The 27,111-nt window shown below is 48.2% G+C and overlaps 2 long non-coding RNA genes across 2 annotated transcripts in view; one reads left to right on the top strand and one right to left on the bottom strand.

The window, feature by feature from the left end:
- The window catches only part of LOC126947314 (uncharacterized), a 32,989-nt gene extending 20,720 nt beyond the window's left edge, over nt 1–12,269 (top strand). The window contains exon 2 of the long non-coding RNA XR_007723016.1: nt 6,295–12,269. This is a non-coding gene — a long non-coding RNA (uncharacterized LOC126947314). The remainder of the gene's footprint in view (nt 1–6,294) is intronic.
- A 13,923-nt stretch (nt 12,270–26,192) lies between these two features.
- LOC126947313 (uncharacterized) lies at nt 26,193–26,715 on the bottom strand. The gene is made up of 3 exons (XR_007723015.1): nt 26,626–26,715; nt 26,347–26,472; nt 26,193–26,220 (listed from the first exon to the last, which is right to left on the bottom strand). It is a non-coding gene; the product is annotated as an uncharacterized LOC126947313 (long non-coding RNA).
- Between the last annotated feature and the right edge of the window lie 396 nt (nt 26,716–27,111).

The following is a 27,111-nucleotide window of genomic DNA, read 5'->3' as shown; positions in this document are numbered from 1 at the left end:
CAAGGCCCTGTGTGGTGTGGAAACCACCCCTCCCTGCCTTTCTCCTGTTTGAACTGTACCGTGAAGCTACTTCTGTTCTAGTCAACCGTCAGAATTTAAGGAACGGTGATTTATGTAACTTATCACATGCTTCTCAGCAGTTCTTTATGAATTTCATTCTGTTGTGAAATGATTGCAGTTTTCATGGCTATGCTGGTCTCACGTTGTGGCCCTTGGTAACTATCTTGAAATGAATTGCCTTCCCCATTGTGTGTTAAGGTTTTGCCTGGGAGCTGTTGAGCCCTCACCTCTGCTTAGGGCGGTGGCTTTGCTCTCCTGACAAGAGGAAGAAACTTATTTAGAGCATTTCTAATGTGGTTTTTGCTTCCAGACAGAATTACTTTTTTCACAAAGAGACAGCCACTAAAGACGTGGAAACACGTAGAATCCTTTGAGGAAACGTGTGTGTTTCTAACTTGCTATAAGATAGAATTGGAATTTGTAATGATTTTGTTTTCTAGAGTCTGGGTAGAATAGGGAGACAGTGTAATAAAAGCTAATTTTGAAATGAAGAATTTGAAAGATTTTCAGCAGCAATAGCTCTAGGAAGTCACCCTGGAAATGTTTTTAAAGATGTTCAGTAGCAATAGCTCTAGGAGTAGTCACCCTGGAGTTGCTTCTTGAGCATTTGTTTCCTGGCTATATGTTCCGACTTTCATTTTTAAGTTTTGCTGTGAGTTGGGGATGTGTGGGAATAACCATCCCCAGGTGTTGGGTAGGAGTGGCCCTGCAGGGGTGCGTGTGCCCTGAGGCCTGGGGCACTGTTTCAACCTAGCTTGGAACATGGGGACTCTTGTCAGTGGCTGGAGTAAGAGTACCAGCCTGGCAGGCTGGGGGAGCCCTGGGGTGGTCTGGGCACTGTCCTCCCTGCCTGCAGGACGGCAGCTGGAGGAGCTCGAAGGCTGCCTGCCTCGTGGCTGTCAGCGGAGCAGCCCCTCCTGGCCCTGGAGCAAGCCTTGGGTCCACGAGTCTCTGCACCTGGACTTGCTTCCTGGGACCTCCGCCACTGTCCCGAGGGCCCTGGTGCCACTTTTCCAGTGGGACCCAAGCCTCGGGCAACTGCGACCCCAGATTCGGTTGCTTTCCCTGACGTCTCATTCCAGCACGAGTGCTCACCTCACTCAGTGCAGAGCCTCAGGTTCCCTCGAGATCCCCAGACAGAATCTTCCAATTTAACAAGATCGTTGGTGACAAGATTTGAGTGGCACTGATTTAACTCAGCTTCCAGAGTTTAAGTTCCCAAGACACAGTCCTGCTCCTTTCCTGCCCTCATCCTGTGTGGATGCGGGGTTTCTGGAGGGTGGGGCTGAGGCAGTGGCTGCTGTGGGGTTTCAGTTTCCGGAGGGTGGGGCTGAGGCAGGTCAGCAGCAGGGGGATGGATGGCTCATTATTGTTCGTTCAATGCCTTGAGGGATAGCTAGGATTAATGACCTTTATAGGATTGTAGGTTTGGGGTATTTTTTTTTTTTTTTTTTTTTTTTAAAGCGAATTGGATTTCATGTGGGGCAACCTACAGCAGTGTGGCCTCGCCACGTGCCCAGCAAGTCACCTGCTGACACTGTTACTGTGTGTGTTCCCATCATCCCACGAGGTGGCCACAGTTATCACCGCATTTTTCTGACATGAAACTTGGAGAGCAAAGGGTTTAAGAAACTCCTGAAGCCACACTGTCAGCGGGACCCGGGTGGTCTGACCTTAGACCCTGCATTGTTTACCCCCGCCACGCTGTCAGCAGACCCGCGTGGTCTGGCCTTGGAACTCACGCTGGTTGCCCCTCCCTGCCACGTTGTGGGGTTTTTCCTGCTTCGGGGCAGCGTTTGATAGCTTGTGAAACAAAACCAAGACTTACTACAAGTGGATATGCCATTCTCTGAGATCCAGAACATTCCTTGGACCTGGCCTTGCGGATGTCACGTAAGGGGAGGTAAAAAGCATTTTCACTGTGGTCATTGGGGCTCCTGAAATGGTGTTCTTCCCAGTGAAAGTTCACCATAAAAATCTGTTAACTCAATACTGTGAACAGGAAGAGGTGTGTTGGGCTCTAGTTAAATGTCTCAGAGCCACAGAAGTAAATGAGGGCACCTTCAGAGCACAGCCTCCTGGAGGAGGCCGAGGACGTTTGCCTGGAGGGTTTGCCGTGAAGCAGGACTTGGGCAGGGCTGGTCGGCCTGGAGAGGCCTCTGGCATGATGTAAGTTAGTTGAAGTAGTTGAGGGGTGGTGGCGTGAGGTCGGTGGTCCCCGAGGAAGCCCCTAACAAGGCCGGTTGCGGTGGGATGGAAAACTGCCCTTCAGTGGCTGTAATCCTGGCTTCACGGGTCCGACGGACATTCCTGCACTTTGGATACTTGGATCGCAGCCAGGTCAGATGGTCCTGAAAGGACATTCGGGCTGTGACGGCTGCACCCATTCTCAGCATCTGCAGGGCCTTCCCTGGTGTGTTTCCATTTGCTTTCAGAGGCTCAGCACAATTTAATTCTCTCTCCCAGAGAAGTCTCGAGAAATAGAAGGACATGTGGAATGAAGGACGTGATTGAAGAGAGTGTGGTGTGGTCTTCGACCTTGTTTTGCCTTGGTTGGTGCTCAAGAACTCCGCCTGCCCTGGGCTGAGCATTTCTGCCAGGAATTCCTGCCTTTTATCCTGCCTCTGAGGCCCGTTGAGACACTCCAAGAAGCTTCTTTAACAAATTGCCTTTTCCTTTTACAGCCGTTGGATATATTTGCAGCAAAACAAAGGAATAACCCCCCAATGTGGTGATTAAATGCATTTAAGTATAGATAACATTCAGTCTTGAAGGGCCTGGGGTTTTAATCATCTTTGGGTCATGTAACCAGTGTTGTTGGTGATTAAAGTCTCCTGACAGCTCTGTTCTGCCACGTTCCTCAGTTTTGAATGATCTTCCTGGTTGTACCTTGGAGCGGCGTTTGTGGCAGTAGAGAAGAGAGTGGTGGTTCCCAGAGGCTGGGAAAGGACAGAGGTGAAGCCTCTGCAGGACGCCAGTCTTCCTGGTTTAGGGGTTTCGGGCTCAGCCACCTTCCTGTGTCCGTGTAAATTACACCCAGGATCATTTTCACTCCCCCCACTTTAGTTGAACATTAGATCTTCAGGATGTGTGTGCCCACGTCACCTGGGCCGTGATCCTGGAGCTGGGTGAGACTGTGATTCCTGGTTTTATAGAATTACTTGGAGATTATTAAAAATAAAAGCGCTTTGAGGCATTCAAATGCTATTTCTTGAACGTAATTTATGTGCAGTTCTTGGGAAACATTTCTCTGAGGAAGCATCTATAATTTTTGTTTTCTGCTGCTCAGTGCTAGAAAGAATTGTGCAACACTTGAGTGAGAGCGGCGTTATTCCCCTCCCTCCGCCATGCAAGCAAGATTAAACGTGCCTCTGGCTCCCCTCGGTCTTCTCGCCTGGTGTGGCAGTGTGCTGCCTTCCGTCTTCTCTCTGGGGAGAATTAGTGGTGTTTGTGTGTGCTGCTCAGCTCAGCGTGGTGCGCGTGAGGAGCTTGGTTGCTAGGTGATCCTCCCAGGCCCGCCTCCCGCCTCCCCAGGCCTTATTCTAAACTGACAGATAACCGGTGTGTTTTGGAAGAGGACAGCTGCAGGGCAGGAGAGCGTTTGTTCAGACTTTCTCCTTGCACTGACGTTTGAGACCTGGTCCAGCCTGGGCCCCTCTACCACTCCCTCCCCGTAACTGTGTGTTGCAAACCACTCCCTCCCAGTAACTTTGCTTTCAGAGGTTTGGAAATGTGACTTAACTCATCTTCAATTTAAAGCATACTATTAAATTTTAATGTTGAAACTGATGTATTTTATGGCCTTTATTTGATTTCTCTTGCTTTTTTTCCCCCATATGAGACATGGCATCTTAGGGAGACAACCTGGTGTTGGCCGCCTTTCCTAAGGATGGAAGTGAATTCTGAAAGCCTTTATGTAGGCAGCAAAATACTCAGGGAACCGTTATTATGGCTATGTCTGTCCACGTAAAGCGAACACGACTCATAAGCAGAAAAAAAATGCAGCCCGGGGGCAAGGTGAGCGCTAATGCTGCCTGTGCCTCGCCTCCCCGCCATGAGGAACGGAAGTGCAAGCGGAGGTGGTTGAGTTAGCCTCCAAGCCGGGTCTGCGCCCCCTCACATCCCTCTGCATCTGCAGGGGCACAGGTCGTGCTGCCACCCCTCGCTCAGTGCCAGGGCTGATGCGTCAGGAACAGGCGGGGCTGTCCGCCCCTTGTTCGGTGCCAGGGCTGATCTGTCAGGATGCCTCGTGCTCATCTGGTCCTCGTGTCTTCATCACCAGCCTTCTGCTCGTACTGGGCTTGTTATTACCTTGGTATGGGTTGTGGAGCGGTGCTCAGTCCTCCGAGGGAATCGGCCCTTAGCCGATTCATATTCAACAGGACCGGGGAATGGGTGCTTGTTCCATGTCCTGGATCCCAGGAAGCCCGTGCCCTGGACCCTGTAATGCCCAGGGTCTTCCTGAGAAACCCCGGTGCCACTGGAGCACAGCCCGGCCCGGCCCCCCCCCTCCAGGCATCCCTGTTTCTCCGCTTTGTAACTGCATTTGTGTGTAGCAGGTCTTCCAGGACTTAGACGTTGCTTGGTGTGAGCCAGGTTTTGTGTGGAAAGAGGACAGGTCATAAGCAGAAGCCTGAGCCCTGGTCCGAGCCAGCAACCAACCAACCCAGAGCCATCTTTTATGCTTCCAGATTCTGTTGCCAAAAACTTACCCATGGACATTGAGGGTGATGCACTTCTGCTCCGAGACGTCTGTGGCCTCAGCTGGAGGGATGGAAAGGATGTGGAGCCTCTTCACTCCTGGCCTGGGCTTGGACCTGCTGTGCAGCCTCTCAGGGGCACCAGGGCCCCCGTGTGTCACAGCGGCCTCGGGTTGGTGGCACTGCCCCAGGATGTCCCAGGCTTCATGATGTCCAGGCTCCCCTGGCATGGCGGCCTCAGGTCGGGGGCCCTGCTCCGATGGACATCTCAGGCTCCATGATGCTAGGGCCTCCTTGTGCCATGGCAGCCTCGAGATGGTGGCACTGCCCCAGGGTGTCCCAGGCTCCAAGACCAGTGTTCCTTCCAGTAAGGGCAAGTTGTACTGTAAGGTCTAGTCTCGGAAGGTGCCTGGGGTCCTATCCTTCAGAGCGGTCCCACGCCCACCACAAATCAAGCCAGGGGAGGCCCTGCCAGAATTTGCAGCTGTGTTTCAGGTGGTCCCACCAGGCCTCTTATTTTGGCCTAGCCAGGTATATAATTCTTTTTCTCTTTGGTTTTTTCGAGACAAGGTCTCACTTTTGTTGCCCAGGCAGTGGTGTGAGCACAGCTTACTGCAGCCTCGACCTCCAAGGCTCAAGCGATCCTCCTTCCTCAGCCTCCTGAGTAGCCAGGACCCACAGGCACATGTCCCCATGCCTGGCTTATTTTTTTTTTTTTTTTTTTTTTTTTTTTTTTTTTGTAGAGATGGAGCTTTGCAATGTTGCCCAGGCTGGACTCGAACTCCTAGAGTTAAGCAGTCCAGCTTCCTCAGCCTCCCAAAATACTGAGATCACAGGCATGAGCCAACGTGCTTGGCCAAGCATGTTTCTAATTTCAAAATTAAGAGGACCCAGAGCCAGTTAATGACGTCTCTACTGGAACATGCTGCTTATAGTACGTTAAGAAAAATCGTCCAGAACTTGGAAAGGGGCTAGTCAGACACAGTCCTTCGAGGTTGTCTGAGCCCCTGGGGTCTTTAACCATCTGGAGGGATGTACCATGTCAGACTCAATGTTGTCGATGGGCTGAAGCCCAGGTTTCGTGAGGTCACATGTCGGCTTGCAGGACTTTCTCTGGCAGAGAGATGCGAGTGACTTCTGTTCACTGAGAGGCTCATCTCAGGGACTTCATGGCCTGAGGGACGGCAGCCTGTTTGAGCTGATCAAGCAATCTCATGCTACCCTTATTTTTTGTAACGCCTGTGAGTGACTTTTCACACGTTCTTTGAAGCGGCTTCTTGCCCGTGTTACTTGTTAAGGAACGAATGCTTTTTTTTTTTGATCCCTCATCCCCTTTCTTTGGGGTGTTCCAGTCTCGGTTCTCACGTGTTCTGCTTCTACGGGAATTTCTGAAGCTGCTGAGTGTAGAAAGCACTGAGGAGGCTGTGCTCCTGTCCCCTGTGAGCCTTCCAGGCGGCCTCCTCTCCCCTCCAGGGAGTCAGGAGGAACCTTTCAAACCCTTCTTAATCTTGTTTTCATGTCTTTGTTTTAACAGATTTCTTGGCATCTTCTCCCTTATCCAGAAGTGAGGGTGAACGCCGAGTTATTCACAGGAGTCAAGAGACCACACACAGCCCAAAGTGACATTTGTTTCCCTGAAATGATTTGTGTGTGTTCACCTTAAAATGCAACTCGGTAAAACAGGTGTGTTTTGAGGAATGACTTTAAATTACCCAGGTAAAAATGTGACAGTTAAATTTCATCCAGTCTGTGCAGGTGTCCATAATCCCTTCTGTGGTTGCGTGTGAGTTTATGTGACTTGTGGTTATTTTTGAAGAAAGAAAATCTGTTGTTGCTGAGGACTTCAGATGGTGCGCTGGGATTGTGTGGGGCGGACATCGGGGGCTTCAGTGTGTGGCTTCCTTGAAGAGGTTCAAATTAAGGCTGAGCGTCCCTACTCCAAAATGCTCTGAAACAAACATTCCGAGCTCCCTCATGACACTCGAAGGAAATGCTCTTCGGAGCACTTTGGATTTCAGGCTGGGGATGCTCAACCAGAAAGTGAAATATTGCAAGACCCTTCTTGTCCCAGGAGCTTGGATGAGGACATGTGGCCTGTGCCGGGCATCCCTGGCGTGCGTGGCAGCCTGGGCTCCCTGGACTGGTTTTGTAGGAGCCACAGAAGGGAAGAGGCTCAAAGTGGCCATGCCTGACTCCTGAGAAGGGCGGACCAGAGGGGGGTGGGCACGGAGGGCAGCAGCGGAGTCCCCAGCGTCTGGAGCTCCTGTCCCTGTTGGAGCTGAGAGCCTCCTTTAGTTGTGGCCTCTGCCCTGTCAGCAGCCACTGAGGCCTGGAGGGGAGCTGGGGGCTGAGGGAGGAGGAAGGATGATAGGCCTGCTTCTGGAGAGGGCCGGCATCAGCCTGTGCTAGCCTCGTGTGCTACTCCTGCATCCAGGGTGCACGGATTCCTCGTGGCGCAGCAGTTCCCGGGGTGCACAGCGCTCTTGTGTGCAGTAACAGCTTTGTCTCCAACCCTTGGAGGCAAGTTACCTTTTATTCCCCCACAGTGAAAAGAGGTAGAAAATCTTATAGAAATGCATTTGCTGGAATGTCTATTTTCCGATAAAACATCGTACGCTTAGGCTAAATCTGAAAGTGTCTCCTAGTGAGTCTCGTGTGTAGAGTAAGAACAGTTCACGCATATCTTAAAGCAGGTAGATCTAGGAACACAGAGCATCCCGATGCTAGGATGGAGTTTTCCACTAACTCTGGGAATGGAATCTGTAGAGCCTCGGGTGCTTTTGCACCATGAGGTTAGCCAGGTTAGCGAGGGTGCACTCACAGCCCCGCCTGTGCCGCATCCCTTCTGCTAGAGCGTCTGCTGGGGCCTGCGTGAGTCGCCTGAGCATTGCTGTTACCTTTTTCACTTGAGCCTTTTTACCGAATACTAGGATAAACTTGACCTCACATACTTTGTGGGGAGAGAGAGAGAAGTATATCTGGGACCTCTGTAATTATATGTTGCAAAATAGATTTGGGCAAAATATTTCTGCGTATGCGTGCTTGGTGGGCATGGGGTTCCCTGCCGCACCCTGAGGCACGTTCGCACATTTTGATTTAATCTTGAGCCTATGGCAACAAAACTGTAGAAGTTGGCTATGACTTACTTTCTAAAATCTAGAAATAAACATACACTTGGAATCATAATCTATTGGACTTCTTTGTAAAACCTGATTTGAGCTATCACTTTTGCTTTGTATAAACAATTTCATTTTTTTTATTTAACGTGGCGTAGAATGAATGGAACAAATATTCAAACTCAAATTTAAAAATGAAGAATTGTTACCATTTTGTTTTTGTATCAACATATTGCTTCACCAAGTTTCTTATTATAATAGTTATACTTTCTCTGAATGTGGCACAATTGTTATAGAATTAAGAAAAAGATTGGGCATGCTGACTTATGCTTGTAATGGCAGCTCTTTGGGAGGCCAAGGCAGGAGGATCACTTGAGGCCAAGGAGTTCAAGACCAGCCTGGACAACATAGCAAGACCCCATCTCTATAACAATCTCTATAACAGAAAAATTAGCTGAGTGTGGTGGTGCATGCCTGTGGTCCCTGCTACTCTGGAGGCTGAGGTGGGAAGATCACTTAAGGCTACAGTGAGCTGCGATTGCTCCACTGTACTCCAGTCTTGGCGACACAGCCAAGACCCTGTCTCAGAAAGAAAAAAAAAAAAAAAAAAAAAAAGAAATATCATTTTCTTTTTTAATCATCCCAAAAGAGAAATCGGTTTTTTCTAAGAATGTCAAGGGTAACTGATAAGATTCTTTCCTTGCATTGTTTCTCCTTTTCAAGTATTTAGAGTATTCTGTCCACATGGTCTCTCGTCATCTCGTTACAAATCAGCAGGTGTCTTCGAGGTTAGTGGTGTTTCTCTGTGTTGCACCTTGGAGAACAGCCATCATGAAACCTCTTACCATGATCGTGCACATTGTAGTCCCAATTAAAATCCTCTGTAGAGCGCCTGTGCTGCTTATTAGAGCAGAACTTTGGTTGTGCTAAAACGTGCATTCAGCTAATGGTTTTAAGTTCATATCTGAGATGATGTGTATAATTCATTAAGCATATGGGATCAGTAATGATAGAAGATAATTCTGGCTGATGTCATTTAGAGGATATTTTTCACATCAAGTTAAAACTTCCTTCGTGATAGTCATTTTGGGATTCATTTAAATATGTGCTTTATTTCATAGCTCAAATTTTCATTAGTCATTTCATAACATAGGATTTTGAAAGCAGATTTGGCAAAACCTTTCTAACAAAATGTTTGCTTATGACGTCCCAGGGAACAGCACTCAGAATTGCTGGTAACTGTGGTACATTTTTAAGGCTGATGATAGAAGTCACTTGAACAGTAAGGGCTTCTTCGTGAGGCAGATGGGGTTTTGAACCCTGACCCTCCTGATACGCCAGCCCTGACCCTGGCCTTCTCTCCTCTCCTCTCCACTGGGAGATGAGAAGGTGCCAGCATCCACCTCACAGGCCGTCCTGAGAACCTGGGACTAAGGGCTTGTGTTCCTCTTGCAGGTGGCGCAGTTGTGAGGGCTTGACGATATATACACTGCAGGCTGCCAGTGTCGGGATAATCCAGTTTTAGTTAAAAGGTGGGATTTGCTTTGCTCCCGTGCGGACCAGGTGCGGTGCTGCTGTTGCAGCAGGTGTGCGGATCCTCTTGGGTGGTCAGGTGGACAAGGAGTCACTGATTCCGATTCCCAGGGTTAGATGTGAGGGAACCATGGACCTCATGTGTTCAGAGGGGAGGGGAGTAAAAAGCTTCCCTTGTAATTCCAGGACTGTCTGTCCCAGGAATGCCAAACCACTGGCTTTCACTTGACGCTGTCGTAGGTGGCACTGTATGGAAATGAGGACTCATGTTCCGCATACCTGGGCCAGTACCCGTCTCCCTCCAGGGCCGTGGCCGAGCCCTCCTGATTTCGCTGGGTTTCCAGCCTGGGGATCTGTAAGCCCAGTGACGTCTCCGGTCTCAGCCCCCGCTCCCCTTGGGGACAGGAGGTGGCTTCAGGAGACTGGTGATGAATGCCTGAATGAAGCCGACTTGTGACTGCAGTTCTAAGGGCCTCCCTGGGTGTTAGATGTCAGTAAATGACACCTGTGTGTCGATCTCATGTGATGAAACAGTGGGAGAAACCAAAGCTTGTGGAGTCTGCAGGTTCTGGACTGGGGGGTGTGTGCACCTGTGTACTTGGTGAGGGGTGTGATGTCTGGAATGAGTGTGCACGTGTGTCACGTTTGTGCGTGTGTGGTGAGTGTATTTAGCAGGTGTGGGTGGAGTGAGCATGTTCATGTGTGTCGTATTTGAGGGTGTGTGTGGAGCGTGTACACGCATCACATTTGGTGAGTGTATTTGAGGGTGTGTATGGAGTGCATACATGTGTTTGTGTGTATAGTATTGGGTGAAGGGGTGGCGTGTGTGGAGTAAGCATGCACACGTGTGTGCTGTGTGTGGGGTTTCTACCTGGTCCTCCCCTGAGCCTGCTCCTGGGCCCTGCTGTCCTGGCAGCTTTACAGTTTGGTGTGTCTTTGATTCTGGAAGATTCTGGAACCAGATTCTGAAGCTGTGATCACAAACTTGCAGCCCTGGAGGACGCCGGCCCGTGGAGCTGGCATGAGGGTCTCTGTGCTGGCCTCTCCCTGGGCTCTGTGCACAGCAGAGCGTGTCTGATGATTGAGCTGTGCGGGTCTGTGGCTCCCCAGCCTCGAGTCAGCCCTCAATTCTGTCCCACCTCTGTTTCTTGCTGAGGGGCTCCGGGAAGCAGTGCCTGGGATGACGTTTTCACCCTGGGGTTGCTTCGCCAGCTGCCCAGGTGCTGGCTGCCTGAGCCCTGCTGCCGTCCTGGGTGGACGGGGCTGGCGCGGGGACATCCCTGAGCACCTGTGGGGGAGGCAGGTTTAGGAAGTGCCAGAGGTGAGTGGTTTCCTTCCAGACTTGATTTTCTGGAAAGTTCTGGGCCTCATATTTTTCCCTAAGGGAAGTTAGAAACTGAGTTTCTCTTTAGGGGAACGTCTTTGCAGCGTCTGTTTGAATGTTCTCCAGGTGTGGAATACTCAGGGCCGTGTGTGTTTGGGAACATCCGTGTCCTGAGCGAATTCAGTAGGGAATGGAGAGAGGCCTCCTGTCAGCTTGGCCTCTGTTTTGAGTTTGTGAGGGTTGACGGCTGCTGGTATGCCAGGGAGAGTAAAACACTGGGCGCCGTGGGATGGGAAACGTTCGCTCTGACAAGGTCAGTGGGAAAGCGTCTAAACAAACGTTGCTGTTCTCCTGGCTCCTTGGGGTTGAGCTTGTTTTGTGGTGTTGAGGGAAAGCTACCCTTGTTCCTGTTCCTCACCATTTGAATGGTGTCCAGGGCCTGTTCCGCTGGAGAGGTGATGCTCATGAGTGGGGGTCAGGTCGCAGGCTGCGAGGTTATTTGGAATCTGTCAGCTGATTTCCTAAAAACACAGGTGCTTGGTAAAGATGTTCCTGATTAGCTAAAACATTTCAACAGGATGTGATAGCTGGTGGTGGTTCAAAGACTATCACAATTTTCCTGTTACTTTTTAAATGCCTGTTGAATAGGGGAAGATTCACATATTTTTCTTTTCCTGTCTGCATACTTGATATTTCGTTTTTTGTTTTATATGTGGGTGTGCAGTTAACAGGATTTAGAAGCAGTCTCAGCCCTGGGGAGACTTCAGGGCAGCCTCAGTCAGTGATGAAGGGAGGCAGGGATTGGGGGGCTACCTCCTCCATAGGATGGACACCAAGGGCCAGAGGTCAGCAATCTCAGTGAGGTCACAAAGACGGGCACACCCAGCACCCTCGCCCCTGTGCCTCTCCTTCACGTTTGCCTCTGCTCAAAGCTGCTCTCCTAGGTCATCACGGGTGATCTCTTGGCGTGTGCTTGGTTCTTGCAGAAGTGGTGTCTGGCTGTGGTCAGTGTGGGCCCTCAGGACTTCCATGTTTTTGGCTCACATCAATATTGGGCAGTGGTGTATGTTTGTTTTGGAGTGGTAGATCGGGTGGATTTTGGCTTTGCCAACTCATTTAATATCTGTTTCTCCTGTTTCTGTATCAGGTGTTCTCTATTTGGTTAGAAGGGGGATGAAGGTGGTGGAACTGCTTCCGGCTGTTGAGCGCCTGCTAAGAGCTGTTTGGCGTGCACAGATCCATTTCGGCACAATCTCAAGAGCAGCCCTGGGCGGTGCAGAAAGCAAGGCCCAGGCGAGGCTGTCGGACACAGGAGGGCCCTGACCTGTGTGCTTTCGGCCTCTGAGCCACCCCTCTCCTGACTGCTTACAAAGCTGTATCGATAATGAAATCTGCGCATTGAAAATTCGCTAGAGGAATGCCATTTCCAGGGATCTTACTGTGGACCTTCTGTAAAGGTTCGCTGTAGAATAATGAATTGCCTTTTAATGCAGGTACCAAACAGGCTCCCTGGGATAACTCATTCCATACAAACTTTTTAAAGTAATGTTCCCAACCAGCTGTCCTATACATTCTTTCTACTAAGAGGTGCTCCTCTCTCCTGTGCACTTTAGTGATATCCTGTGTTTGCTTTGCATGTGCTTGGATTTTCAGAAGAAACCGTGTTTGCAGATACACTTGGAGTACAACATTCCTCTTCCTATTAGTGTAGATGCTCCATTGGAGGAGATATTCTCATGCATTTGTGTGTGTTTTGTGGGGAATAAAAGTAGTCACTGGCTTTTGCAAACCTAGAAGATGCCCAAAAGTTGATACATGTGAAAATATGCGGCAACTGCCATAAATCCCCTTGTATTATGTGTGGCAAAGTGGTCCGTGTGTTCTGTCTGTGGAGAAAATTAGTCTTCCCTATTTTCCCAAGAGGTAACACTTGAATAGACACCAAAAATTGTCTTATTTGAAAATGATACCTTCTTTCCATTGTTATGAGACTATGTCATAGGAACTCACACATGTAATTGTTTTCTCCAGTTAGAACTTCCAGGTTTTGTCATAGTCCCTTTGTGTCATTACAGTGTCTGGTTCCACTTTATTTAAAGCAGGAAGAGACCAGCCATGTGGCCTCACTGGTGCTACCCAAGCACAGGGTCTCATAAGGGCATGAACACTTGGTTTGGAGACACGCTGTTCTTCCTGATAGAAACCCTATCATGCCATTCTTTAGTCTCCTGCGGGGTTTCTTCCACCCTAAATGCACCCAGTTTCTGTTGGTTTTTAGTTTATTTGTATTTTCTGAGACAGGCTCTTGCTCTGTCACCCAGACTGGCATGCAGTGGCGTAATCCCGGCTCACTGCAGCCTGGACCTCCCTGGCTCAGGCGATCCTCCCACCTCAGTCGCCCGAGCAGCTGGGACCTCAGGCACGCACCAGCGTGCCTGGCTAATTTTCTTTTCTTTGTTGTAGGGATGGGGTCTTGTTATGTTGCCCAGGTGTGGCTCTGTTTTCTGTTGAGTGTACAGTGGGTTTTTATGGACAGGGTGGGTTTTTCCTGGTCAGGAAGGAGAACCTCTGTATTTGGGTTGGGTGTGGGCCAGTAGGGCTTAGTCCTGGACTGCAGACTGGTACTGGTCCATGGTCTGGTACTGGTCCATGGTCTGTTAGGAACCGGGGTTATAGCAGGAGGTGAGTGGTGGGCAAAGTGAGCATGTCCGCCTGAGCTCTGCCTCCTCTTGGATCAGAAGATCTGCTACCTGAGGTGGAACAGTTGCAATTCAAAACCAGCTCTGCCCCCCAGAAAAATTGTCTTCCATGAAACCCATCCCTGGTGCCAAAAAGGCTGGGGGACAGCTGGCCTAACAGGTGCTAAGATGTCAGTAGATTTTTGGACTCGGGCCTCAGTTGAAGAGGATTAGATTTTGAAAGGTGGGGGATTGAAGGCTTCTAAAGGGCAGGTTTTCATCTCCAGTGGGGCCTGGGCAGAACTGGGTAGAACTGACCCAGAAGCTGACAACTAGTCAGGCTGGCTCACTGCCTGTGTCCTGTGTGTGCAGCCTTGCTGTTTATTCAATTGTCTGGTGGTGGTGTGGATTCCATCCACAGCCTCAGAGTAGTGGAACCCATTACTTCAAGGCTGACCTTATTTAACTTTATCAAAAAGACATGAAAATCATTTAGTATAAATCTTCCAGATACCTGTATCCTTTCTTTTCCCAGAGGCTTTTAAGTATTGCAACTTAAAAATCTTCAAAAATAACTTTAAAGGAAAACCTCTAAGTACATTTTTGATGAGCACCCTTGACAGCTTTAATATGTGAAGTAAATTCCCTTGACTTTTGTATTCCTAGAAACTCGTTCATGTTTGCAGAAGACTTTGTATTTTGTCAACAGTGGCCACTGTTCGGTGACCATCATACCTGCCGTGTCTCATTTAGAAAGTTGGATGTGGATGTATTAACTTTTCAGACACACAAACACATGGGCTGTTTGTTTTTGGTTTTGATTTTTTTTTTTTTTTTTTTTCCCCCCCCCGCTGAATTCAAGAAAGGGAAACAAGCAGACAGAGTAAGTACCAGAAAGCGTCTAAGTGGCTGGGTGGGGGATCCTACTATGGTGTTGGATTGTGTTCTGCCAGACATCGCTCCTCGAAAAGCTGACCCTGAAAGGGCTGGCATTGCCCTCACCCTGGGACATTCGTCTGTCTCACCAGAAAATGAAGAATCTGCCAGAGTACTGTGAGTCAAATTCAGTCAGAACTCGATTAACTAAGAGGCTTTGTCTCAAAGGCCAAAACATGAGGACACATTTTTAATTTTTAAGGAGCGCTTCATCGTGAGTCAGTTCTGATGTGTACTGCATTAGGAAACCTCTGAACTTCCACGGTCAGGCCCAGAACTCTGAGGGAAAGTGGTTGTGCCCTTCCCACTGTTTTTGTCACTAGCTTTATTCATTTCCTTAAAACCCTTTTTGTATGAGTTCTATTATAGTTTGAAAAAAAATTCACTTAGGTAGAACTGGAAGCGTTTCCGCAGTGTTAATACTCATGACCCGTTCTGGGTCTCGGTATATGTGTACTGTATAAATGTACATGTGTGTATGTGGTGTACACATACTACGTGTATTTCCACTGTGCATGTATTTACAATGTATAGGTATGTACACTACATTTGTGTCCTACACACGTGCATGCTGTAGGCATGCATGTACACGTGTATATGTGTGTATCTACGGGCACTATGGTTATATGCACACTACTTGGACACCTATCTGTTCTGCATGTGTACATACATGCATGTATTTAATGCCATATACATACCTGTGTACGTACACCATGTGGGTATGTGCACATTATTTCTGCAGATGTATATATACATATGTGCACACAAGCATGCATGTACACTATGCACACTGAATAAACTTTGGATATGTACACACTAATACATATACATGCTGCATATGTATGTACACTATTGCATATGTGTATACGCTTTATACGTTAGTGTACTGATGTACATTGTATACATGTGCATATGTGTACACTGCACATGTGTATGCATGCTGTAGTGCACCTACATACATTGGATAAGAATGTATGCTATATGCATGTGTATACATATAGCAAATAGCATACCTGTGTACATACGGATGTGCATGTGTATGCCATATGCATGTACATACAGGTTATAGTATACCTGTGTACACTGTATGCATATAGATGTGTGTACATGCTATGCATGTGCATACATGTTAGCATACCTATGTACATTTGCTATATGGATGTGTGTATGCTCTATGCTTGTACACACGTAGTGAACTTGTTTGTACACTATATATATTGGATGTGTGTACACTCTATGCATGTACACTACATGGATCTGGATGTGTGTGCACTCTGTACGCATGTAGTGCACTTATGTACACTATACGTATTCGGATGTGTGTACGCTCTATGCAGGTACACATGTTACAGTGTACCATATACGTACACTATGTGGATGTAAATGTGTGTGTGCTCTATGGCACCAGGAATAGGGCTCCCGCAGGGATCCAAGAACGCACCATCTCGCTGGCACCGGAGAGTGTAGGATGAAAACAGTTGTTTGTTGCAACCTAGTTGAAATTTGGCAGGTTACTATATCCTTTGCAACGATTTAGGAACAGTCACTTCATTGATGTGTGTGTTCCTGAAATCATAAACAGCTCTGTGAGGTGTGTCTCATCCCCAGACGAGAGAGGGAACCGAAACAACAATGACTCGGTCACTTAAGTGAGGTAGAACTAACATAGCAGCTGTCTAGCTTTCCATATTATAACTTTGTCAGCAGCTCAATGAGAAATCGGCACTCATCAGGAAATGTGTCCATTTTCTACTGTTCTTTATTCGTGGCGTATTTACTGCCTCGTGTTATTCCTCACGATGTAGCAAAATCCCTCCTAGAGTTGTGAATATAAACAGTTCATGACAAATGTAGTATCTTCTTTGTTAACATTGAAAACGATATGTAAGTTCATCTTCAGATACTGTTTGGAAGGATGAGAAAGAAGATATTTAGGACAAAAGAATAGAGAGCTTTCAAGTAAACAGGGAAAATAAGGACTTTGTGCAAAATATTTCCAAATTTGGAATTTGAGAATACTAAATCTCACATCTAAGATCATAGGTAGTTTTTTTTTTTTTTTGGGGGGGGGGGTTAAAATTAGTACTTGGTTTTCCATGCCTTTGGGAAATTTCCACTCCTGATGGAGGATTGCAAGAATAATCTGATTTTTCAGAACAGAAGGACAGTCTGTCTCAAAGGTAAATTCCAGGTTCTACCATAGAGAAATAGAAATTGCTGTCAACTTTCTGTAAGGTTCTTCAGTTCTTTCCTCTTCTGTGGTTAAAAAACCATCTCTGGGTTTAGTCTCAGCCAAGTTCCTCTTATAGGTTGCCTTACATTTCGCACAGCTGTTGAGAGTCTTCATCATTCGTAGTTAACTTGTTAAAAGCAAAACCTTGTACTAGTTAGATCTGAGCACCTTGAAGGCAGGGCTTTGTTTTATATTTTTAATAAGCAGCAGGGTGATGGCAGGGCTGGGGCCCTTCATCCCATCATGCGTTCCTCTGAGCTTTCAGAGTTCTCACTGCGTGCTGAGTGTGGTGTTGGCTGTTTAGGGTTTAAATAGGAATACGAGGCTCTGCGACTTGGGACGCTCTTACCACCTTCATAGAGAGCTTGGTGACAGTTTAGCATGACAGTTGCACACCTCTGTGTATACTTTGTTACGGCCCCACAGAAAGGGTATTGATTTAAACGTGACTAATTTCTCATGTTTATTTTTGCCTTTATTCCTAGTTACAGTCCTGATACTTTTTCTTCCTTTAAAATCTTGCTAATCGCTAGTGAATTAGTGATAAACTATATTTATGTGTTCTCTAAATCTAGCGATTTAATTGGAGGTCATTCTTCTTGTACCATGTGTCAGTGCTATGTCAGGATGGCTCAGTTTTACGTTGTCAAAGGATTAACTAGAGCAGGATGCAGCCTTACTGGAACTTGCTCATTTATGAAATATAGGCACTTTATTTTTTGTTATACTCGAGGTGTGCTCAAATGTAAACATTTTGAGCCATGTTAGAAGGATATACAAGATTGTAATGAAGAAAACAACAACTTGATCAAGTACCAGCTAATGAACTTTATGTTTTAAGTATATGGAACGTGGACCTTGGCAATCAGTTTTCATCTTGACCTTTTATTTTTTTATTAGAATCTTGCTCTGTCACCCAGGCTGGAAGGGTGGAGCACAGTAGTACGATCTCCGTTCACTGCAACCTCTACTTCCCAGGTTCAAGCGATTCTTATGCCTCAGCCTCCCTAGTAGCTGGGGTTACAGGGTGTGTGCCACCATGTCCGGATAATTTATTTTTAGTAGAGATGGGGTTTTGCCATGTTGGCCAAGCTGGTCTCCAACTCCTGACCTCAAGTGATCCACCCACCTCAGCTTCCCAAAGTGCTGGGATTACAGGTCTGAGCCACCATCCCTGGCCTGACCTTCTGTTCTAATATTGGTTATTCAGTCTCATGATAGCGCCTGGTTGTATTAACTTGGGGTAGAAAGCACAATTGAAATGAATCTGGTTGTGTATGTACGTGCTGACTTAGCGTTCATGGCAGCACTGTGAGGTGGGCATTGTTCCTGAAGGAAGGCCGATGGGCAAGTCGGGGCTTAGATACGGGACTTGTGGGCAGTCACTGCTGTCCCATGGCTGAGATCAGGCCTGTCTGACGCCTGTACCCCGAACTCTTCTTAACACACGAACGAGCAACTGTCAAGAGTCGGTGCTCGAGTGTGATGTGGCCTGTGGTGTTTGCCTCTCAGCGCTTGCTTTGGCTCGGGGCAACAGGGCAACAGCTCCCTCCCTCGTGCGTGGCTGCCTGGGAGTCCCAGGAGAACCCACTGATACCGTTTATAAATGCCGGACATCGAACGTTCTCCTTGGTACCAGCACATCTGGAATCGGACAGTGCAGTTAGATTCTCGTCCAGCAAACCTGTACAGGAGTGTGTGAACTCTGCATTTGCTTCTCCCGGACAAAGGTGAATTCCTGGTCACTACTGGATGGCAACAGGTGTGGCCTCAGGAGCAGCACGGAGACAGGCACCCGGGTGCAGGAAGAGCATCTGCAAGAGGGGTGGGGAAACGTGACAGACGCACGTGCGTTTAGCTGTTACCGTGGGGGGGGGGGGGGGGGGGTGGGTAAGACCAGATTTTCTCATTGTTGCCCCTTTCTGAAAAGGACCCTGAATTGACTTCTCTGTGGCTCCTCGCGCCTCCTTGTCAGGTTGGAGGAGACTGCGCCCCTGGCTCAGGCTCTGCTTGCGGTGAGAGGGAAGCTGCTGTTGCTTGCCCTGCCCTCCCTGTGACGTCCTCTGTGCTGTTCTCCTCCGGGAACAGTTCTGCCCAGCAAGCTTGGACTCTGCTCCCTTCTGCTCTTGGATTTCATGTCTGGAAGGCTTGTGTTCTTTCCTGGTTTTTGATGATGCTGAGCTATGTTTTTGCAAGGATCACACGTGCCCATACAGGGAGAAGCCCCTTTGCAACTTTAACATCTTGACGCTCTCAAGCAGAGCTTGCTATCGAAGTTGACAGACTCCTGTGTTTTTGTTTTGGCAGAAACTGAATTTCAGTCCTAGGACAGCTTCAGCACACTTGATCCTAGCTCTTCTCTCTCACTGCTCCCCTCGTGTGTGGCAGAAATCATATGCCCTGAAGTTTACCAGTCCCTTCATTTGAAAATCAGTTAATGTATGCGATCCTCATGAGAATTTTACTTTTTATAAAAGCAATCGCAAAGACTGGGTTTTGTGAAACCAGTGTTTTATGTGTATATTAATTGCACTCACAATAAGCTTTGTCTTCTAAATATTCCATGTTTCAGATTAGCCCTGGAATCATGCCCTGGAGTAGTTTTGCTTTTCCGCTTTTATTTTTGGCTAAGGTAAAGTTGAGAACATTGTGATATTAGGTGTAGTGAGCCCTTTTAGTTTCTTCTATGTCTGTTTTCCTTTAAGCCAAAACCAGCAGACTGATACCAGTTTGTGAGCACCTGGCATCTCCCAGGCCTTTCCTGGGTCTTCCCTCCGCTGTCTCGTGGACAGAGCAGTCACTCGTGGAAGGTGAACCTGAGAATCTGTGTGTGGAATTAAGTAAATGTCATAGCTCTCTTCTGTGACGAACTGAATCACATTAAGCCCAGTAAATTGTAACAGCAGGTTTTGCACATACAAAGCATTGAACACCAGGACAGGTAACCAGGCTGCGACGCTTCTGGTCCTGCACAAGACCTCCGGTATCACAGCGCATTTAACATATTGGCAGCATTGAGTGTTTGAAAACGTTGTGTATGTACCATGTCCGTGATTTTCGAGGGCCTGGATAAACACCTCTGGTTATCGCAATCTTTATCAATGGGAGCTTAAGGTTAGTACTGGGGCAGACTGTGTTTTAAAGAATCAAGGTCTCTCGAGTATGTTTCAGTTTTCCCATGAAGAAGAAACATGTTAGCTGTTCTTTCCTGGACTGTGGCTATCAGAGTGCCCCACCACGGTCACTCACATGTTTACTTCATTTCCGCTTTTAACCGGGCTGGGCTTGGGCCAGAGTACTTCGGTTGTCAAATGTCATATGAGGCTGAGGAACTGTCTTCTGCTTCATCGTTAGCATATGGAAATACTGTTTTCCAAAGCATACTCTACTTTATCATTTGTGTTTATATAAAATAATGGAATGGTTATTTTAACTGTGCAGTTTCCTATGCTTGGTTATTTAATTGCAGAAAGATAACGGTTTTATTTTGCTAAAATCTGTGCTAGGAATTGTGCAAAATCTTTGTGAAATGCCCAGTTTACTAGCTTAAGTTATAGATCTTTGTATAGAAAAGAAAAAGCCTATTGCTACAAGGAGCATTGTCTTTATCGATGCAAAAAGCTTTAGACTTATTGGCCGTGTAGTCAGTAAAATGCATCAGAATGTGGCGAAAATTGAGAAAAGCATTGAAGTTTTAAAATCTGCTATGCAGTTTTCTTCAACTCCCTTGCAAGATACTTAATTTGAATAAAAGACAGAATAAAGTGTTCCCATTGAGGAAAGGGGCAGGAGGACTGTTCAGAATGTGTTCTGAATCTGAGCAGTCCTGCCACACTCGTCTGTGATGTGGTGGTGTCCATGGTATCACTTTTACAGAACTTTAAGAATGCTGCTTCTGTGAATAAAATACATTTTATTCTTAGCATTTCAGTTTTGAGTTTTGAGAAGTGTAAAACGTGTTAATGGTTTCTTTCCCTTACAGAATTTGCTTGTTCTTTTTTTTTTTTTTTTTTTAAATGCCTACAAGACTCTGAAGCACATTAATCACTTAAAAAGAAAAGAAAAAAAAAAAGGGCTAGGCGTGATGGCTCACGCCTGTAATCCCAGCGCTTTGGGAGGCCGAGGCGGGTGGATTGCTTGAGCCTGGGAGCTTGAGACCCAGGGAACCAGCCTGGGCAACCTGGTGAAATCCCATCTCTACTGAAAACACACAAATTAGCTGGGCATGATGACTGCACACCTGTAGTCCCGGCTACTCCAGAGGCTGAAGAGAATCGCTTGAGCCTGGGAGGCGGACCTTGCAGTGAGTGGAGATCACGCCCCTGCTGTCAAGCCTTGTTGACAGAGTTTGGACCCTGTCTGAAAAACAGCAACGATAATAACGTATGGGTGAACTGCCCGGCTGCTCTGTCTAGAGTAGAATAAATCCAATTACGTTTTTGTCTTTTATTAGCATTGAAATTTTCTTAATCATCCCTTTGTTTTCATTACATTGTAGCAATATATTGCTGCTTAGAGTCTGGAACAAGTAGGCTTCTCTGGATCAGGTTCTTACTGGATTGCTAAAACTTAGAATGATTTTTCCCCTCCTTGGATGTGACTTACAGAACTTTGCCTTTTGAGGTGATGTGCTGCATTTGATAGCGGACACAGGAACGCCCAAAGAATTCACTTACGGGGCTAAAATGTACGTGCTTTGTAGTGTTTCCCTCCTAGAATGAAAACGGTACCTCTCATTTGTGGGTCGATGATGCTATTTGCTGAAAACATTTTAAATTTTATTTATTTTAATTTTTTGAGACGGAGTCTTGCTCTGTCGCCCAGGCTGGAGTGCAGTGGCACGATCTCGGCTCACTGCAAACTCCGCCTCCCAGCTTCACGCCATTCTCCTGCCTCAGCCTCCCGAGTAGCTGGGACTACAGGTGCCCGCTACCACACCTGGCTAATTTTTTGTATTTTTTTGGTAGAGACGGGGGTTTCACCGTGTTAGCCAGGATGGTCTCGATCGCCTGACCTTGTGATCCGCCTGCCTCGTCCTCCCAAAGTGCTGGATTACAAGCGTGAGCCGCCGCACCCGGCCAAAAACATGTTTCTTTACTGCCTCAGTCCTCAGTTGGGTAGTCTGTTCTTTGTAGGACATTCAGGGAGCGGGGGCATCTTGAGTCTTGAAAGGCGCGCTCTGCGAGATGGGAATCTTCCGGCTGCTTATTTAGGGAATCCTGCCGGCTGTCATTTACTGGAGAGCGCAGTTTCCTGGCTGCCCTGGTCTTTGAGGGGAGGGAGACTGAGGGGTCATTTTCCCACCTGGACCAACGTGTTTATTAAACCTGGTTTGTGTATCATTTGGATCTTTTTATGAAGGAAAAGCCACATCTGTGACTTTCAGATGAGTGGAAGTCATGTCATATATATATATATATATTTATATTTTTTTTTTTTTTTTTGGTTACTATGGAGAAGTTTTGTCCTTGTGACCTGTGAATACAGTCACGGGAGAGCAGAATGTTCACGGTGTGGGTGCTTACAGTGTACATGCAGAGTCACATTCTTCACAAGTATTACGTTAAAAAGTGACAAATAAGAGAAAAATATTTTCCTCATTACAACCTCGGTAAGAAGCTGGCAGTACTCTTGTTTTTGGAGGGGTGTGAAGGGAATATTGAGAAAGTGTCATCAACATTAGACTCGCCCACTCTGCAAATCCTGTGCCAGCTGGAGTGAGGACCCCCGTGATGGAAAGATGCACCCCTCTGCCCGGAAGGAGTTGAATCTTTGTGGCGCTCAGGATGCATGGTTCATCTCTATATAAAGGCAGAGTGTGAAACGCCGTGGAGGCTGAGAGAAGACATGTGGTTAGCAAGTATGAGTGAGACGTTTGGGGCTTGTTAGCACCTGGCGTGTGTGCAGCAAGCTTTGCTATCTGCACACGTGTGATCCTTAGAACACTGGCGTGTGGAGCCGTGGGGCTGTCGAGGGCCCCAGCTCCCGGCAGGCTGAGGAGTTCCCTGTTACCACCAGGATAACCGTGATTTTGAAGGCTGTCACTCAATCCCAAGTCCCGGAAGGGGCTCCTTTCAGAGAGGAAAACACCCCTAGAGCCTCGGGCAGAATTCAGTGATTTTTCATATAATGTTGCTTAGATTTCGCAAACATGAAACCAAGAACATATTTCAGAATGCTTATGGTTCTTTTGTAACCATGGAAACAAAGTAATTTGCAGTCGATGGACAGTTTGCGGAAGCTGAACTGCCTACATCATGAGCACGGCGCTCTCCCTACCGCCCTGGGCCTTGCTCCGGTTTGCTGGGGAGGCTTTGCAGGGCCTCTTGGCTGGGATACCTCTCCCATGTCCCATGTTGCTACCCCTGGTCACAGCCATACTGCTGGGCACCTGTGCCGTGAGGACACTGAGTGGACACGGAGCCGCGGGGCAGCAGTTGGTCATGAGGTGGCATCCACATGGTCCGAAACAGGTTTCTGTTCATTAAGAATGATCATTGCAATAAAAACATAGAGTGAAAGAAAACTCTACTGACCTGAGAATGCGTCAGCTGAGTTGCATGGGGAAGTGCAGTGAGGAAGGTGAGGGCTGAAAGGAAATGAGGGAGGGAGAGGAAAGGAGAGAAGGGAAGCGAAAGGGGGAGGGAGGATGGGAGTGAAGAGGGAGATGGAGGAGGAAGAAGAGAGAGGGCGGTGGGCAGGAGCCTGGGAAATGAGTCCCAGAGCCGGTTCCTGACCGTCGTGGGTGCGTCAGAGCTGATCTTCCAGGAGAGGTGGCCTGGGAGGGCTGACCCTTAGGAAGTGAGGGCCGGGGGGAGCTGATTTTTTGGCCCTCAGCGGGGCTGTTGCTGACCTGAGATGCAGTCGATGGTTTTCCCGAAGAGGTCGTCTGCACAGCCACCGTTTGCTGCCAGGTTGGAGAGAGAAGTGCTCCTCCCCATGGGTTCTTTCTATTTTGTGGATTTTTCCCAGTTTAGCTGAGCAGCCTGTCAGTGGAAATGTCGGGGATTACTAACATGTCTCCATTCTACAGAGCAGTCGACCAGCTTCCGATCCTGTAGTTGTTGGGGGCACCATTCCCATCGTGTCAGTGCCGGCCCAGCGTGGAAGCCGCAGCCCGAGGCGCTGGGAAACCTGCGGGGCTCTCGCTGCCGGGGTTCTGATGGGAGTCGTGCGCTGGAAGAAAGATGTCCTTAGGGCAGAGCCTGGCGAGGAGGGGGTGCTGCTGTTGCAGCAGTACATGGAATTTCAAATGACGAATGAAACAAGCTTTTAATTATGACCAGAGCCCTATGCTCTGCGTTTCTTCAAATGGAAATGTTGTGCTGAAATGAATTTGCTGTTAATCGGTTGCCTCATGCAAGACGCAAGACGGAGGGCTGGGAGCAAAGTAGAATGTGGACTTATCTACAGAGCTTCCTCCTCTCAGCAGACTATAATCAGTTGGATGGTGCTACACAGGAATACGTGAGAATTCGTGTGAGAAAGGTGATGGGTGCAGACCTGTGTGACCGGCAGGTGTGGGGGGAGGTTTGAGAGAAGCTTTTGGCTGAAGTGGTGTCAGGTGCAGGTGCTGAAGTGTGATGTCTGTCTGGATGGAAGAGCACACGCCTCTGGGCTGCGGGAAACAGATAAAGGAGGAGGTGGGCAGACGTGAGTCGTGTCTTAGGAATGGTAGCAATTCAGGCAGACCCAGGATCAGGCTCCCACAGGGGAGGAGTGGACATCAGGACCCAGGGAGCATGGGGCGGGGGTCATGCCCAGGCCTCTGCGGGCTTGCTGCTGTGTCAGCAGGGCCCTGTGCTTGCCCTCCTTAAAACTTTCCTGATCCATAAAACGGGCACGACAAAATCCACCTTGTGACACTGAAGCTTAAATGAGATGATGTACATGGTGTCTTCCTTCCCTTCCTGACACATCATAGACTCACAGCTATGGTAGCAGCGACAGACTGGATGGAATGCTGGAGCCGCTTTGCGCCTGGTGAAGCCACATGGATTTGTGCAGTGCTGGCGACTGTCTCTGAAAGCCTTTGGTCATGGCAGTGGCAGCCTCGAGTGGCTCTTGGCATACTTCAGTCTGTGGAGTGCAAGGTTGACTGGAGCTCCGAGGCCATTGATACTATCCAGGGGTGAGCTGATGGGGCCCTAAAACATGGGGGAAGGCCGAGAGGACTTGGCTGCCAGAAGCATTGTAGATTTCTGGCTTCGAGAACTTGCTGACTTATGGACATAGGAAGGTAAACCCAGATGGCTCCAAAATTGTAAGTCCAGAAGAAAGGTGGGAGGGTACAATTGCTGACTAGGTCATGGTTGCCCTGTCCCTTTCTTTCTGGCCATCGTTTCTCCTCCCTCCCCCTGCCTTTGTGGGCTGGAGGGCCTGAGCCTGCACAGCGGTCTATTTCATGGTGACGATGGCCGATTATTACCCTGCAGTAAGAAGTCTCTCCACTTTATTTTGCAGCAGTAGTTAAATAAATTTAAGGAGTGATGGTGTAGTGGTATTTGTTTTGTTTTTGCCTTTGTCTTTTTTCTTTTTTTTTTTTTTTTGTCATTTAACTGAATGTTATTTCCAATTTCACTGATCACTTTGAGAGACCAAAACATGTTTTGATTTGTTATTTTGTGTTTGAGCTAGTTTACTGTGTCACAGGAATGCCAATTATTCTGTTGTCACACATCATTAAGTATCTCAAATTGTGTTACTATAATACTTAGCTGAATTACCTCCCTTATTTTGGCTTTTAAAAAACTAAAATCTGTGTGAAACACAGGATGGTGCATCTCCATTGAGGGTTGTTCAGAAGTGTGACTTTTCTGGCATGCTTGAGAATCAGTGACATTATTTTATAGAAACACTTTGTAACTGACAACAAAGCTAGAAGCTCCTGTAAAGGGCAGGTAGGCAACGTGTTATGCTTTGAGGGCCACAGAAGTCTCTGCATATATTTCTTTTGTGAAAACTTCAAAGTGTAAAAATCACTTCTGGTTCCCTGGCCAAGGCTCGGTCGGGGATCATGGTTTGCAGACCCTTGACAGCACCTTAGCTGAAAGCTGGTCTCCCATGCGGTGAGCAGGAGCCCACCTCATTGCTTCAGCCAGGAAAGATGCTGCCCTCATGCTGGAATTTACTTCAAACAAACTTGAAAGCTCTGGCACCGCTGCTCATTTCCATACTGTTGCAGGCTATCTAAAATACGGAGCATGCCTTGGCGTTTTGATTTTGTTACTCCTCTTGAACGGCTCTGAGATGGCTCATCGCGAGTTAGACATTTTCAGAAATGATCAAGCAGAGCTGCAGTCATCTTGCAGATCAAGTGAAGTTTTTTCTGAAAGCTTGTTACAGGCTTAAATTTCTGATCCCTTTCCATCCACTGATCTTGTATGATTGGTTTCTTTTTGCTCCCATTTGGGTCTATGAAACTTGTTGAACAGCGTCTCCCCCTCCCCACCACGGTAGAACTTTAGCTCTGATTTCATGCATGAGTCGGTATCCTCACTCCTCATTTGCGAGGAGAAAGCGCTGCAGGTCCTGCGTGGCTTCCGTCCCCTCCCTGCACGCGGATGGATGTGGGAGGTATTTGAGGTGTGTGAACTTGCTACCCCTAGAGCCTCCTGGCTCACTCCCCTGGACCGCACTCCTCCCTCCTGGTTCACTCCCCTTGGACTGCACTCCTCCCTCCTGGTTCACTCCCCTGGACCGCACTCCTCCTCCTCCTCCTGGCTCACTGGACCACTCCTCCTGGTTCCTCCCCTGGACCACACACCTCCCTCCTGGTTCACTCCCTGGACCACACTCCTCCCTCCTGGTTCACTCCCTGGACCACACTCCTCCCTCCTGGTTCACTCCCTGGACCACACTCCTCCCTCCTGGTTCACTCCCTGGACCACACCTCCCCTCCTGGTTCCCCTGGACTCCCCCCTGGTTCCTCCCTGGACCTCCTCCCTCCTGGTTCACTCCCTGGACCACACTCCCCCTCCTTTCCCCTGGGCCCCCACTCCCTCCCTCCTGGTTCACTCCACTCCCTGGTTCACCCCTGGGCCACTCCTCCCTCCTGGTTCACTCCCTGGGCCGAACTCCACCCTCCTCCCTCCTGGTTCACTCACCCTGGGCCCCCACCTCCCTCCTGGTTCACTCCTGGCCTGGGAGCCCCCCCCTCCTCCTGGTTCACTGCCCCTGGGCCCCCACTCCTCCCTCTTGGGGGGCTTGGTAGGGCCCTTGTGCCAGCACTCCCTAAGGGGCTGAGTGGCTGCTCCAGGGCTGTGGCTGCTCTCTTGGCTGTGGCTGTGGCCTGCAGAGCTTGTGCCAGCACGATAAGGCTGAGTGGCAGCTCCAGCTGGCTGCCCTCTGCAGCTGATGCTTGCAGTGTAATCCCAGTGCAGAAAGGCTGAGGAGATGGGAAACCCTGGGTGGTGATGTGGATCGTGTCCATAGTCGGCCAACATGGTATATGGGGGAATTAGCCAGGTGTTACAAATAATTATTTTTCCCTTTCTGAATAGGTCAGTGCATCTCAAAGAGATTAGAGCCC

The sequence above is a fragment of the Macaca thibetana genome, unplaced genomic scaffold (genome assembly GCF_024542745.1).
Source record: "Macaca thibetana thibetana isolate TM-01 unplaced genomic scaffold, ASM2454274v1 unplaced_scaffolds119, whole genome shotgun sequence".
NCBI lineage: Eukaryota > Metazoa > Chordata > Mammalia > Primates > Cercopithecidae > Macaca > Macaca thibetana.
This window is presented reverse-complemented; position numbering and strand designations above follow the sequence as displayed.